Consider the following 15,140-nt stretch of genomic DNA (forward strand, 5'->3'; position numbering starts at 1 on the left):
AGCAGAAGCATTAGCAATTTGCCTCTTAAAAATAAGACTTTGTTCCATACACGAATCAATTTTCATTTCATTTTTTGGTTGCGGTCTTCGTTTCATAATGATAACGCCACTTCCATTTTTTTCTCTTGCTGGATTACGAACAATTTTAGCTGAGAGTGAAGTTGAAGCTACAGACGACCTTATTTTATCTTCGGATTTTTTTATTGAGCAATTACTCAATCACAATTTTTGTAACGAATGGAAAGATAAAACTATAAATGCATATGCAATGCGGCTCTTACCAAAAGATGGAACTGTTTATTTGAATTCTCATAAACAACCGAACGCGGCGAAGGCGGCTTATGTCAAAGGCCGAAAAAATACAGCATCGATATTATTTAAAAACATACTTTTGGCATAGTTGTAATAAGGTCTATTTTATTAGTCCATTTGACGGTGCGTTTACAAAGGATATTGTACCGATGTTCAGATTTAGATCCGCGAATAAAGATATCTTTAGTCGCGAATAATTGAAGCCTATTACAGTATATTAGATTATGTTAAAAATATCTATTAAATCTATTTAATCCTAAAAAGGAAAGTAAAATATGTAATAAATACGTATAACTAAACTCCATTGTTGAGAAGTAAAACACCTATATAATATATAAGTATGATGTAAATTATAGGGTTTAGTTAAGTTTGACCTCGGAAAATAAATTTAATTCTCCATACTCCATTTTAAAAATAATATTGTCCAACAGGTTAGGCTGACTACTGATATAAATATATTTATATCTTCTATTAATATGTTTAATCTTAAAAAAGGAAGATACATTTTTTTAGTGGTTTAATAGTATATTTAATTTGTTAATAAGTTTAATAAAATTCATTATTTACTTTTTCTATTGTTTGCAAATAGATATTTCAATTTTAGACGTTAGAGTTTTTTCTAGAAAATATTTAGAATAAAAAGGGACTTTGAACCAAAGGCCTTTGATACACACTAAAGAACAAACTAATTGTTTGCAAAATAACAGAGTAAAACACATGGACCAAAATAATAGAGTTAGACGCTATCAAGTGGTCTCGTTAGAATTACGACACCCCGAGGACACAAGGGCAGAATATATCGGACGGGCGCGTTATCTCGCCATCCATCAAAATTTAAAAGTAATTTTCATTGGGAATTAAAAAGGTGTCATCTTTCCGTCAACATTAGCTTTGATGCGAGTCTACGTGCCCGGGGACATCTCACTTCAAAGGCCGGGAGGGGCCCCAAGGCGTTAGACCGGAATGAGAGGTCCTTTTGAAGAACGTTTGTATCCCTCTCCCTGTTTCCGACACCTCGTCTCTCCTTCATCCCGCTCGCTCGGCTTGCACTGATCCGCTGGGACAGTCGCCGCAGCTCACTTAGTTTGTCATGTTTTAGTTATAAACATATTTAGATGTGCACGGCCACTAGATACATTAAAGGACTCATGTATCACACACTAGTCCGATTCAATTCCAAACTCCATACTCATTTATATGTTAATGTACACAATTTTAATCTCTAGTGAAGTAAGATTGGGTCCAGATACGTTCGTTATATGCGATATCAACTCATAGTCAGAAATGGAACCCCTCTGCATAATCTCCAACAATACCCATTAGTGAAACCAATTAACACCAATTAAGAGTCCAAAATGAATTTGTTTATTTTTAAACTGACAAAAATTAATAAGCAATCCCCAGTTCAATTTGTCCATTCCTTTGTTCCCGTTTAGTGATTTCACGTCTGGTTTATCAGATGGTATTTGGCGATAATTTAAAACCCCCTGATCGAAGTGTGACCAACCAGGTCCGATACAATGGATTTAGTGGGACAACGGGCATAAAAAAGTGTCACATAAGGAAGGTACGGGCCCATATGCCAGCGGAAAGTAAAAACCGGTCGCACCCCCGAATAATCCGCTTACGTTGCGGCCTTTTGTGATGGTACATCGCGCGGTTTTATATCAATATAACCTTATCTGATACAATCACTGTGTTCGAGTTTCACTTCATGGTACGGAGTCCATCTGTTCGGGAAATGTCGCTTTAAAAATATGTGGGCACAGCGAAACATCATTTGAGGAATGTCGTACTATATAATTTATTAATTGTCATATTAGTTAGGCTTTTTTCTAAATGTTTATGTGTGATGGGAAAACAGATGTTTTGCATGCAGTAGTCTTGTTGATTATATTCTAAAGATTTTAAAAAATTATTAACTAAATCCTAATTAGGACCTAATTGCAAAATCTTTTGTAATTTTTTGATAAAATGTAATAACCAATTATAAATCTAGATTTTAATATCAGTTTCGTAGCTTTTAAAGGTTATTTGGACAAGTTATGAAAACTTCACAAACATCAATGTTATTTTCTTTCGAATAAAATCCAGAACTTCAGAAGATCATTACCATCATCTTCTTGAGTATTAATCCCGCATACTCAACTCCGCTCTTATACTTTTCCAAAGTTTTCAGCTATAATTCAGTCATGAGTCAATATACCCCAATAATTGAATAACCTTAAAAAATGTAGAGGAGGTGCTAAGCAGTCAATAATATCCATAAAGAACATACAATGATCTAAATATTATGTATTTTTAAATTTGATCAAAAATAATTGCAGATTTATAACAATTTTAAGTCGTGAATATTTTACTTTCTAATATTTTTCACGAGAATTTACTTATAAATATATTATAAATTCTAATACTAAGATTAACTTGATGAATTGTATAGAGTGTTTGTATAACTTAATGGATGATATGAACTAGAATTAAAAGAAAATTCAAGTATAGTGTACAAACTTGGTGAAGACAACTTCAAAATAACCTGAGTGTCGTTAATCGAACGACGTCTAGAAAAAAAAAAAGAAAGACCAGAAAAAGTAAGAAGAAGGAGGACCAGAAGCTATTGTGACAAGAAGAGTTAAGGCCAGAAGCTGAAGGCAAGAAGATCGACGTGATTTGATTTGTCTGTGCTTAATTCAATACTGAAGTAGATATTTCAGTAAAAAACTTAGCATATGCAATAATAGAGAAAACAGAGCACTAGTTACAAATTAAGATTCAAAACAAAATATTGTGTTAAGTGTTAACTGTTAAAAAATCGACAATTGCTTTTAAACTGCTTGAAAATCGGCTTCCGTTAAGCAGGTTAAAACTTAATCCCAATTATCCGTCAGTCGTCGGTCTCAATCACGACCGAAACGGGCGGATATTAGAGGGTAGAACATAAAACGTGCATGTACCACGGCTGGTGTAACTGTCCATGAAAAACTAACAGCTGCCGCACTCCGCATAAGCCATATTCAAATCCAATCAGCAAAGTGTCGCAAAAAGCGTACGAACAATAGGGTCTCGGTGCACTTATCCGGGACTACCCGCGGCTCAAATTAGCCGTATATATCGGCACCCTGCACCCCGCTGGGTGCCCTGAGGCACACGCGACACCTAGTCTATTAGCCGTTTTTATTGTTACGTTTCAATCCCCCTGGTGGGGCTCGATCACTCTGTATGTGTGTGTGCAGTTATTATTGCAGACAATATTTTTTCCGTAATGACGTTTGTGCGTTTCCAAATATGTGGAATTTTGCGAGGGGAAATCCGAGACTCGAACCGGTAATGAGATATTTTCGCACACTTTCTGGATATTGTTCCGGGTTACGGTTCGTTGCACATCGACCGTTATTATTGGGGACAAATTAACGTCCTGGGACATAAATCATAATTTTATATTTGAGACGTAGGTCTTATTGCGATTTCTAAAGCCGTGCTTTTATTGTCAACATTAATGTAACGTAGCTTAATTTTTTAAATTTATTGTTTTCCTACACTAACATACTTCAGAAGAAACAGAAATTTTCTTCTACATATTTTAGGGGTTAAATCATATTCCTTTTATTTAGTTTTTATTTCATTTTTAACAACATCAAACAAATTCAAATCCCAATTTTAGATAGATAATATATTATATTACAAAACATTTCAAGCCTTGGAAAACCAAGATTGGATAAAAAAGTAAAAGAGTGAAAATAGTGAAAAGAGGGAATGTACATTAATTGTGTTAAATTGTGTAAACAATTTCAAGTTTGAACGATTTACTCATCTTTGAAAGTACGATCTTCTTCCTGTTTCAGATATCTTTTGGTGAAATCGTTTACCCTGTTCATCTTTTAGAACTCCTAGAAATAGGAGTAAAAGTAAAAGGTTTGAATCCAATTTGAATTGATGAGAATCAATTAAAATTGTCACATAGGGACGATAGGACACATAAATAATCCTTAATCATCAACATACGAACATTGCCCCTAGTGCGATTATTGCTTTCGCATAATGTCTTGATTGGCATTGTCAGCACCAACACATTCCGCTGACTTGCCAAGACTCAGCGGTATATCTGGGTCACGCTTTACTAGTGTCAATAAACTATTGTAATGTTTTGTAATAACAGACTATAAATAAAAGCGCGTCAAAGATGACAGGGGACAGAAGTGTGTGAACTAGAACAGAGGTCACGAGTCGCCCGGTGGATACCAGTGAACCCCAAGAGCAGCCCTGAAGATGGTCCCTTACTTATTACTGTAAGTTAGATAATTCGTAATGTGTTTTTTTTTATATATAAACTATGAATAAAATTGTATTTACTCTGTACTGGTGTTTATCTGAGCTACTCCCCAACCCCCAATAAGTCACGGGTGTGACAAAATATTTCTTGGAATGCTTCTGAGTCAGTTATGTTCATCCGTTGTTACATTTAAACACCATCGAAAATATTTGTTTCATAAGCTGAACTATTTTTAGAAGTATTCAGTCATTTCCATCTATTATAAATAATTACAATATCCCAACATATACGTTTATCCCATTATAAACATTTGAAGCCTTGAAGGACCAAGATTGAAAAAAAAAACCGAAAGAATTATAATGGAAAGAAGGAATTTATATCCTTCACTCATTAGAAAAGCGTCAAGTATGAACGTTTATTATCGGTGATATCTTCTAATATAAAAAACGATCAATGGTGCCCCATCATTTGCTTCTTCTTGAAACTACGATCGTCTTTCTGTTTCAGTCATGTCTTCTGTCGCTTTGAACGTTTACATAGAAAATCAAAATGAACAGGAAATAACTGTAAAATGTATTATATGAATATTTCGATTTTTAGAAAGAATAAGCATTATATAATTAAATATAATCCACTAGAAGGCTTCTAAGTCGATTCATTTTAAATTACATTCATTTTTATCTTAAAAAATATTCACTTTATCAGTAGAGTTTTTTTATTAATATCAAAAATTTCATTCAATTTTTAGCGATATTTATCTACATAAAGAACAAATAATTCCAATTTCTACAATTTTACATTTTAGATGCATATATGTATTTTATTCATTACGAATATTTCAAGACTTGAATACCAAGATATATAAAGATATAATAGGAAGAAAATTGGGAAAATTTATATTTTCCATGTAATTGAACAGTGTAAAGAAATATGAACATTTACTGTCGACAGTATTGTTTGTCTTTGAAGCTACGACTTTCTTTCTGCTTCAGCTATGTCTTGAGGGAACCTTTTGCCCAGTATATCACTTTGAAAGTCTAGTTAGAAAAAGTGAAAGAAAATAAAATGGGTGGAGAGAAAGTGCATATTAACTGTCTAATTTGAATCTGGTAAGATATTAATATTTCTTAACTTAAATGGGAATAGTTGAAATACTGTGACACTTGCATAATAATTACGATTTCCTTTTAAAGTAATAATTTAAGGATGATGACAAAAGATTTTTTTATTGAAACTATCGATGCTCGCTTTCAACATATTTTGTCCATCTCTCCGGCAATATATGGGTACTACTCCAAACAAAAACTCCATCTTTCACTAAAATCCATTCATCGAGCTAATTTCGTACATCTTCTAAAGTATTGCTCAGTCATTCTAGTCGATTTTTGATCAATACATGGTTCAAATTGATCACTTGTTGTCGGGACTTAGTACACTACTCGTTTCTGATCACCCCACACACAGCATCTTCATCTTTCCTAATCGATACGGTTTTCAAAATATACCCATTTTTTAACGCCAGTTACTATCCGATACGAGAAGCTGTTTCTATTTGGCGTAAAAATGTCATTTCACATACAGCTTTTCGCATTTTCATCTGTCGTTCCTTCAGTTCATCGAATCTCATGGCATTCAAGAGATCAGAAATGGCAACATCTTTGGTTGATTTTCACGTTCTTTATCAATAACATGGAAATCGCCACTTGGCGTAAGTCTCTAGAAGAATTTGACTTACCGATGCGTTTTTCTTTTGATTAAACGGGACAATTATCAAATGCTATTTATTTGACTTCACATTCGAAATATTTACAATGTAAAAAATACTAATTAGTAAACATCTAAATGAATATGACATTTTGTAGCGCTTTGGGTTTTTCAAATACTTCAATAGGTTTTATGTACTAACTCTCAATAATAAAACGATATTTTAAATTACTTTACTTTTTCCTTCCATCAAAATATTTCCATTTTTCTATCTTGGTTTACCAGTGCTAGAACAATGTAAATGAACAAATTATCCATTAAAATTGTAAAACTTGAGGTACTGAAACGTTTATCACAGAAAAAACTAAAATTTATCTCGAGGTGGCTTGACATAGCTTTGAGTAAAGTGATAAAATAAAAAACACAAATTTACTATTATCTAGGTGGATTGCCCAAATGAAAAAGAAAAATGTTATCTTCGTATCACAAATTTCCTTAAAAATAACTAATAGAAAATCTCAACATTTTAAAATTGAAATTTGTATACTAAATTATTCATATTTTGTATTAATTAACCTCTACAAATTTTCATAGTTTTATAGCAAAATTTAATAATTTTTTATTTATATTTTTTCAGTAGTTATTTAAAAATGAGTAAAATGTATACTAAAATAATTCCAATTTATTTTTGTACAATAAGTAAAAAATATTTTCCAATCATAAGTTTTAGACTGAATCATCCTCGGAACGAACAGAGCTTTATTGTCTCTGTTGTGTGTACACGTGGTTACGTCGCTGTTGTGTATCGATTGGGGAGCGCATCTAATTAAAAGTCGGGACACGTCCCTCTTTGGATTCCGGTGACACTGTTCCTTCTTCTTCTTTAGCCTGCTGCCTCCCACGCCGCCCGGCCCTTTCAGCCGGATTTCGGTGCACTGCATCCGGACACACTAATTTCGGCTGCCTCGCTCGTCACACTTTAATATAATTGTGAATTAGAGCCAGTGGAACTCTCTACACTACAAGTACCCGCCCTAAATCTAATTGGGGTTTTTATTTTGGAGAAAGGCGTTGTTGAAAATACGGTAGAAGTGTTTCCTGAGTAACTGTTTTATCCACTTCGAATTTGTCCTCTTGTTCGTTTGAAATGGCTAGGAGCTGCAAGGTAATTCATAAAATAATGAGTTAAAAGTTTTTTGAATTGAATCTCTTTTCTTTTTATTTTGTACTAATACAATCTAAGTAACATTATTTTTTTTTTGACTTGAATTACTGATAATTTTTAGTTTCAAATCTTAGAAACATTGTTTTCATTTAACACGAAACAAAAGGACACGAAAATTACAAGGACCTTAAAAATAATAAGTGAAATTTGAATATTTATTCAATCTATATAAAATTGATGATATTACTAAACAATTAATTTAATTTTTTTATATTCCAATTAATAGCAATAGCTATTCAATAATAACTTCTTTGGTCTCTTAGTTATTTGATAGTGATATGTATAATTTTAAAAGTAGAATAAAAGAAAGTAATCTCGGTTAAGGTTGACTGATGTTTACTTATTAGTGTAAAATGCTCCGTTTAAACTTTTCATTTAACCCATATGTTTAGACGTTGAGGAAAAGTTCATTCACTTTCCCTACCCTATTGAATAATTCATATATCGATCTAGCTCAGTCTGACCTTTCTGCCTTGCTCATATTAAGTAGCTTGCCGACACTTTTGGGCCTAAAATTCAAGGTCGAAAACACGAAATAATTTCTACGCGAAAATTCATCATCGAAGATAGACCAAGATGTGCGTAGTAGGGCCCAAGGAACAGCTTTATTTCGATTAGCAGGCGACATTAAAAGGGGTGGAGGCAACGTTTGTGTTCGCAGTGTCCGCGAATAACGATCCGGAGACTCCAGAGAACTCCGGGCCGGTCATATGGAGTAGTCCTGAGTCGGCGCTCTCCTACCTGGAACCGAATGGGGCAGGTATCGGATTCGCATGCGCAACGGGACCGTCCTTGGAAACGGTGCCTCCAGCCGAGTGCATCGGCCTATCTGCCTTGCAAATGAGAGCCTGAGCTTATTTATGGGATTTATGAACTTCAAACTCCACTTTCTGCATTTGTATTATTTACATGCCACACTTTAGCACGTGCTCACTGGGCTTTTGCTTCTTTTCTGGGCGATACTCCTGCATTAATTTTGATGCTCTTTATAGTTTTTGTCCCCATATTGTTTAGACACAATACGTTCATTTAAATATCCTTTAAATGTACTCCTAAAATTCCAGTTCATGGTTTATGTCTTATGTGTTAATCATACTTTTGCAGATTGGACAATCCATTGTTTTACTACCTTTGATCATGTGACAAAACTTCTCAATTTTATTATAAAATGTCCGGATAAATTTATAGATAAAGATTTTTTATTGATATTATTATGTCCATTATGATTTTCTATAAATGGTTTTGATAAAAATGAAATTTGTTCATAAATACAGAAAAAAATGATATTTAATAAGAAAACACAATGTTATTAAAAATTTATAATAAATTTAAAATCTAATAGCTAATTTGAATAAAATAAGTTTTATTAGAATGTATGTTAAGCAATATTAATGTTGAACTAGCATATTGTGCATTAATTTCTTAAGCAAAAATTGATTATTAAAAATTATTAAATAGTATAATATGATTAGGATTTTTTAAAATCATTTTTACAAAAATGTCTCAATTCTCAATATTTCAATTTTATATACAAATATACATTGTAATATAAAATAAAATATATAAAATATTAAAAAAAAATGTATAAATAAAAGTTTATAAATTCTAGGATACTTAATTAAAATAAATTAGTTTTAATTTAAAATATCACAAAAATGTACAACCTGAAGTATGAATTGTATAAATCTGTCAAAATTAAAATTAAAAATAAAATAAATTTATATAAAAAATATGAGAAAATTTAATGTAAAATAAAAGAAAATTTTAAGAATAATAAAATTTAGAAATGTTAGAATATTTAACTGAAATAAAATAATTTTAATTTAAAATATCATTTGAATTTGATATTCAAAAATATAAAGATTTATAGAAAAAGTATTTTTATAATTGTAGAATGTGTAAAATTTATAATAAAAACATTAAAAATCCATTAAAATGTTTAAGTAAAATAACAAATCAATTTTGTAAAAAAATGTAGAAAATAAAATGACACAACAATATGTATAAACTGAATTTCTAAATTTAAAATTGTTTAAATTTTGTTTAAGAATTCACGGAAATTAGTTAAATTATATAAATATTTGTTTCTAAACTTTTTAACTTTAAATTTATGCAAATATTTTCGTGACCATTGTTTCCATATCTATAGTTGTTCTGGTTTAAATAAACACGAACAACTACAGATATAAATATTTAAAATTGCAAAATTTCTATAAAAACTGAAATAAACACATTGTTATTAAAAGTTATAAATAATATTTAAAAAATTAAATTTTATTAGAATACATGTAAGAAATATCAATGTTATATGAGTTTGTTGACAAATGTAAATAATCAAAAATAAACAATTTCGCATCAACTCCCTATATAAATATAAAATGTGATCTGTTTTTTTATGAATACAATCTACGAAGACGTAGATAAATGTATATTTGTCTTTACTGTAATATTGACATTAACTCAGTATACAAAATTGATTAAATAATATAATATAATATTATTAAGATTTTTTGCAAAAAAAGTGATTTGATATTCTTAAACACAAAATTAATTTTTAATTTAAGGAAACATTTTTTTATTAAAAATTCGTAATAATTTAATAACTTTAAAATTAAATTAAAAAATAAAATGTATGAGCACGTTGAATAAATATTTTTATAACAATAAACAAAAATAAATAAATAGTTCGGCATTAACCCCGTATATAAAATTGGATATGGCTTAGTTGGAACGAAGGCTGCATCGGGGGTTCCGACAATACTCCTCCAGTTAAGTGTATTCGTCGCCCGAAGGCATCATTTCCATGACAAGGACTCAGGAGGCAACCCGCCTCGAATGTTTCTAAAAAGTTAAATCAACGTGAAACATTCAATAGAATATACGCCGATGGCCGAAGCAGAATTACAACGGATTTTGCACCGCGTTTAACAAATTATTGTCTTTGTTCTTTTCCTAGTTTCCAGTCGATTCAAGTTGTAAAGGAAATTTAAAATATGTGAGATTGTACTATTGAAACTTTATAAAGTTGTCACTCACAGGGCATGCTTTATACTAGTTCATATTTTCGTAAAAGTATTACCTTTTATAGAACACATGATTTAGTTAGACCAACTGAAATAATGTTCATGAAAATACGTTACACCATAAAACTATGGTAGTAGTATAAGTACAGAAATTATACTATCATAAAAATAGATAAAACAATTAAGATTTAAAAGTGAACCAGTATAATAAGCTTTCAGTTTTTCATAATCTTAGAAATGTCAAACTATAAGAATCTAATGAGTACAGTTATTATTAGTAGTTGTAATGTAAACTTTTTCTATTAGTTCCAGTTCTTGTCTAGTCATGTGTGATGAGTTTATTAATAAACAAACTAAATATTAAAATATAAAATGATGTTGATGTTGATAGTACAGATTTTTATCTAAGAGTAACAATTTGATAACATTGAATATTCCCCATAGTGATCTAAATGAAGTTCCTTACCACAGCATTAATCATTTTCCACGCCAACAGTCTGTCTAAATAGATTTAAATTTGTCGAAATGTATAATTAGACAACGACAATGAGTGGGTTTATCGCGATGACACCGCCGTTCGTCGATTCATCTTGATGGTTGAACGAGGGGCCGCGACACAGTCATATCCTGGGGGCAGAGAACAAGCCTCTGCCCCACGATGGGGAATTATAAATTGCTAGGGGATTTTTGACTTGAAACCGCATCGCGTTGCGGCTGACAGCTGCTGCCACGCCACCACCGCCACTCATGAAAACCTTCTAACGAAGTTGATTTTTTTAAAATTCGTTATGTCCCACGTCACTGCTCCATTATGGCATTGTGATGTACGCCTCCGGCGAAATTTTAAATTGCGTAGGTATAGAGTTGCGTGTGTCGTGAGTCAATTCGGTTTTCTTGGGGGGGGGGGAGGGGGTTGCAAAATGTCGACATTAAAATACACTTCAAAGCTCAGTTTCGATATTGTCAATATTCGGACATCAATCAAAATTTACGGGACTTTAAGAAAAACTATTAATATAAATGGTTCAACATTTTTAATAGAAATTTCAGTTGAAAACTTCTTAATTGATCCCTTAGCCCATATGAGAATTACAAAGTTTACCTTTAAAGCCACTATTACCGAAGTTCCTTAATGTCCCTTTACTGCTTCTGGAGATCGATTAAATTTAATGTTGGCGATTACAATTGAAGTGAGATCTGTAATTGTTGAGAAGTCGTTGTCAGTCAGTAAAGGACAGACCCTTGCCTTGGTCTTACTGCCTTCTAATCTGTACGTTTAATGGCCACAATGGCTACATTATTATACCCTTCCGCCCTCGCGCATTTCAGGATTTACACACTTAGTTACTACTTACCCTGACCGAATAGACCACCGTTTCCCCCTTTTGCCACACTTGCTTTCATCATCCTTTAATTATACGGTCTTAGTTCGAAAAATTGCCAAATATTGCAATTAAGATTATTTCATCCAATTAAGGAAACAAGAGGTAATATGTTTAAATTATTGACCATTCATAAGGACTAAAACTGGGAATCAAATTGAGTATTGATCACCACCAAAGTAAGGAAATGTTTGACGTTTCATCTAATTAACTTTTAAGGGGAAGAACTCGTTGATGGCTTTATCAAAGAAACATTAGTTCACTGAGATACTCGACAATAAAATAGTTACTGTATTTTAGACTCGCCGCCTGCTCCGTGTGACAATAAGAATCCTTTAATCTCGCAAGTTTGGAAATAATATTACGATGGTATGGGGAACGGGCGTCCAACATCCAGTGGTCCATAAGGGTGTCGTAAAGCAGTGAGCGGCAGAAAGGATGGCGGAGAGAGAGCACAGGGAAGCAGAGCAGGGCCGGTGGAATCGGTGAAGTTGCGGCAATCAATACAAGGTGAAGACGACCACTGAATGCTAAACAGGCCCAGTCGCCGACTTGGCACAAAACTGGGGCGAATCGCCAACACTTTGCACTTTCTGCCCTGGCTCGTACGTACTAATGCCTCCGGTGCCTTTAGAAAATCTATTTGATAAGGAATATGAGTCGAAATTACTTTTTCTATGGCATTAAAATTTAAGGGTATTATTTAATTCTTTGTCAGCCTCTAGTTATAATTTTATTTCGGTTGATACATGACCAGACCTTCCATTCATAAGGAATATTGATAAAAATGTTTGAATGATCAATTTTTTGATGCGCCTTGGTTAGGTATGTCGTTTGTTGCAGTAAATGGTTTTTGCACGCGTTCACGATGACAACGGAGCAAGAGGACGGTAGCCAAGACAGTGGAGGATGCAGCGGAATTATATAACATTCCATGCGAAGTTTCTTCACCGTGGCTATAAATTTTCTCGCAGCCACGGACAATCGATTGTAATGTAATTCGACTGTGGAATTTGCTTTAAACTGCCTTTTATATGCTACTACGTGTCCTTTCGTTTTAAACTACGAAATTGATGTCGACGCTGCGGCTGACAAGTTTTTCCGCCATCCATTGTGAATTTTTTAATTGGATTGTTGATAATTTCGCAATCATTTATGAATTATGCATTTATAGGAACTAATTTAAATATTTAGAAGTGATTGTTGATAGACCTCCATCTCTACTATAGTATTGTAACTAGATAAAACTTAGGTGGTACCTACAAGTACTCTAACTAAGAACGTTAATTAACAGTAAATTTACTTTCGCCATATTTATTAATGGTTAAGCACTTTTTACTTATGTCAATATTTTGTGAATTTGAAGATTTATTGGATACATGTTACTGTAGTACTGGAAGTAAACATTCTCAACTTGAATGAAACTCGAAGCATGCATAACAACAAGGACATATCTAAACATTTTTCATTCTTACCTAAGCACGTGGTTTCTCCCCACTCCAAATTTATCGCGTTCAGCAATTGTCTGACATCTTGAATCTGACTGTTTTCTCTTCCATAAACACACTGTTGCTCATGTTCTGATACACGTTAACTTTGATTTTCGACGAATGCTGCCTGGATGAGTCCATGACAACTAAACCAGGCCATTAACCATCGATACAAAGACACTCGCGTACGTGACGCCACTGAAAATACGCACTGCAACGGCGCAATTTTCCCTCGATTGTTTTTTCCCTTGTTTTTCTTAATTTTGATCAAATTAGAAGTGTTGAAAGACGACCCGACTCCCCGACAGACTTGAGAACACTGGATATATGGTAACTACAATGATTTTCCCTTGCCCCGCAGAAATTCTCTGGAACATGAGACAGAGTTTGCATGTTAACGTGGCCGGGCGATCTCTCTCCCGCCCGTCGACACTCCGATTCGTCCTGTCTCCCTCGTACATACAAAATATCTACTTTCTATGCAAAAGTATGAATGAGATACGCGCGGCGCGGCAACGGGTACGTATACATGCCATGTGCCCCTGTTACCCATATACAGGGCGTTATTCTACTTTAATTTTTTCGTTCGTTCAATCATATTATTTTAGGTACTCTTCTTACGATCATATTCTTCATCAACCTGAATTATTCTGTAGACCTAGAAGTGGTTATGTCTCTTTATGTATCTGGTACTTCATCATTGAAGTAAAAGTGAAATAACTGATTTCACCAAACTACTTTTTTACTATTTGTACAATATGAGCACAAATATTCATCATTCACTAACAGTTTTAATATTAAATGTTAAATTTAATTATTTTATTATAATGTTATTGCTTGAGAAACTAGAATAAACAGTTTGTGAATATATTTTTAACGCCCAGTATAGAAGTTGTGTCCCACAAGAAGGCGGGTGCAAGTATATTAGCAATTGTAATCAGCACACTAACTCCCTCAACGAGTCTGCTCAGATGGGTCCGCTTTGAAAAACATTTATGATTATTTTATGCAGCATTTCGTTATTAGCGATTTTGATTCATAATGTATTAGTCTTTAGTCAGCGTCCGACGACGGCATCGTGAATTCCTACTTTACCCCGTTTTGGGCCACCCTCCATTAATAATGCATGGCTCTAAACAATCGACACACTTACTGTTGACTTCTAGTATATTGCCTAAGATGTTGGATAAGGTTAGTTCCTAGAAATATTGTTTTGCTACCTAAAATGGACACTAACATTATACAATACAATTTGATAATTAAATTATGGATACATTTCATACATGTGAGTCATTTGTACAAAGAAAATTTTTTTTATTAAGTTTATAATAATTATTTGGTAACAAATCATCAGTCTCGATCATAAAACTATTAATTTGAGACCAATATTATTGTCCAAAATGTTTTCTAACATTTCTATTCACATTGAGAAGCTTTTATTTGATGAATTTTAAAAATTAAATAAATAGAGTAAACGTAAAAACCTTATGTTGCAGGTATTTTTTTATACTAGATTCATTATATGCTTTCTATACTAATATTTATAATATTATATATGCGTTTTATAGTAATTTTCTACATCTTAAAGATTTGAACTTCCTTAAAATGCAAAAAGTGTTAGAATTGTTTTACTTTAAAGTTGATTGTTGGTTAAATTAAATGCTTGTAGTTGTTATTATAGATATGGGCACTTATTTCTTTTAAGTCAACTTAAAACATTCTATACAAGAAAGATGT

At 32.6% G+C, this 15,140-nt stretch overlaps 2 long non-coding RNA genes across 2 annotated transcripts; one reads left to right on the top strand and one right to left on the bottom strand.

Moving 5' to 3' along the window:
- Window positions 1–6,945: 6,945 nt before the first annotated feature.
- LOC126265231 (uncharacterized) lies at window positions 6,946–11,233 on the bottom strand. The gene is made up of 2 exons (XR_007547772.1): window positions 10,998–11,233; window positions 6,946–7,441 (listed from the first exon to the last, which is right to left on the bottom strand). It is a non-coding gene; the product is annotated as an uncharacterized LOC126265231 (long non-coding RNA).
- A 93-nt stretch (window positions 11,234–11,326) lies between these two features.
- LOC109596528 (uncharacterized) lies at window positions 11,327–12,897 on the top strand. The gene is made up of 3 exons (XR_002191371.1): window positions 11,327–11,383; window positions 12,214–12,423; window positions 12,757–12,897. It is a non-coding gene; the product is annotated as an uncharacterized LOC109596528 (long non-coding RNA).
- The last annotated feature ends 2,243 nt before the right edge of the window (window positions 12,898–15,140 follow it).

This window comes from Aethina tumida, chromosome 4, assembly GCF_024364675.1.
Source record: "Aethina tumida isolate Nest 87 chromosome 4, icAetTumi1.1, whole genome shotgun sequence".
NCBI classification, from domain to species: domain Eukaryota; kingdom Metazoa; phylum Arthropoda; class Insecta; order Coleoptera; family Nitidulidae; genus Aethina; species Aethina tumida.